General features: G+C 45.3%; 1 protein-coding gene across 1 annotated transcript in view; it reads left to right on the plus strand.

Annotated features, from left to right (window-relative positions):
* LOC111966124 (low-density lipoprotein receptor-related protein 1-like) overlaps positions 1 to 1,714 on the plus strand; it is a 281,628-nt gene that overhangs the window by 161,620 nt on the left and 118,294 nt on the right.

Raw genomic sequence — 1,714 nt, forward strand, 5'->3', positions numbered from 1 at the left:
AAGAAATGGGAGAGGAGGAAGAAATGGGAGAGGAGGGAAGACAGTCGTGGGAGAGGAGGTCAAGCGAGGAAGGAGGGAGAGGCAGTAACGAAATGGGGAGGAGGGGAGACAGTGGGGGAGGAGGAATGGGGGGAGGTAGCATGGGAGAGGAGGTTAGAATGGGAGAGGAGGTCGAAAATCGGGAGAGGAGGTAAATGGAGGAGGTAGATATGGGAGAGGAGGGAAGAATGGGAGAGGAGCGACGAATGGGGAGCGAGGACGATGGGAGAGGAGATAGAATGGGAGAGATTTGCAGATGTGAGAGGAGGTAGAATGGGAGAGGTAGGGTAGACTGGGCGAGGAGGATGGAATGGGAGAGCGAGGATAGAATGGGAGAGGGAGGAAGAATGGGAGAGGTGGAAGAATGGGAGAGGAGTAGAATGGGAGAGGAGGTGAATGGGAGAGGAGAACGAATGGAGAGGATGGAAGAATAGGGAGAGGAGGAGACTGGGAGAGGGAAGACGAATGGGAGGGGGTAAGGTAATAGAGAACTAGAAATAAGCGGGTCCTGCTAAATGGACATGAATGGAGGCTGATATATTAGTATAGAACAGTAAAGTGTAGATTAGTATAGAACAGTAAAGTGTAGATTAGTATTGAACAGTAAAGCGTAGATTACAGTAGAACAGTAAAGTGTAGATTAKTATAGAACAGTAAAGTGTAGATTTTGACATCAGTCAAAAAAAAACTCTAAACAAGACATGATATCAATAAAAAGATACAACAAGCTGAAACGAGCCACGTACGATTCCCCACACGGCAGCTTCTTGTCGTTGGTGCTAGCTATCTGACCTGTCAGAATCACATCAACATACAGACTTCTGCCTCATTGAAGCCTGTCCTTAGAACTGTGAAGAGTAGACAATAGCACCATGAGGACCACCTAGCTGGGGTAGGTGAAGCACCCCAGGGCCATCACACTGGACCCATGCGATGGGTAGATAACATGGAACCATAGAATAGATACCATATTTTATGTAACCTTTATTTAACTAGGCAAGTCAGTTAAGACCAAATTCTTATTTACAATGACAGCCTACCCCGGCCAAACCTTAACCGGGACAGTGCTGGGCCAATTGTGCAGCGCCCTATAGGACTCCCAATCACTGGTTGTGATTCAGCCTGGAATCAAACCAGGGTCTGTAATGACACCTCATGCACTGAAATGCGGTGCCTTAGACCACTGCGCCACTCTGGAGCCCAAAAATAGAACCATATAACATATACTATAGAAACATAGAACAGATACTACATAACTATAGAACAGATACCATAGAACCATAGAACAGATACCATGGAACCATAGAACAGATATCATAGAACAGATACTATAGAACTATAGAACAGATACCATAGAACAGATACTGTAGAACAGATAACATAGAACCAATACCATAGAACCATAGAACATATACCATAGAACCATTGAACAGATACTATAGAACCATAGGACAGATACCATAGAACCATAGAACAGATACCATGGAACTGTGCGGTGGCAGGTAGCCTAGTGGTTAGAGCGTTGGGACAGTAACTGAAAGGTTGCTAGATTGAGTCCCCGAGCTGACAAGGTAACACATCTGTCATTCTGCCCCTGAACAAGGCAGTTAACCCACTGTTCCTAGGCCGTCATTGTAAATAAGAATTTGTTCTTAACTGACCTGCCTAGTTAAAT

This window comes from Salvelinus sp. IW2-2015, linkage group LG7 (genome assembly GCF_002910315.2).
Source record: "Salvelinus sp. IW2-2015 linkage group LG7, ASM291031v2, whole genome shotgun sequence".
Taxonomy (NCBI): Eukaryota; Metazoa; Chordata; class Actinopteri; order Salmoniformes; family Salmonidae; genus Salvelinus; species Salvelinus sp. IW2-2015.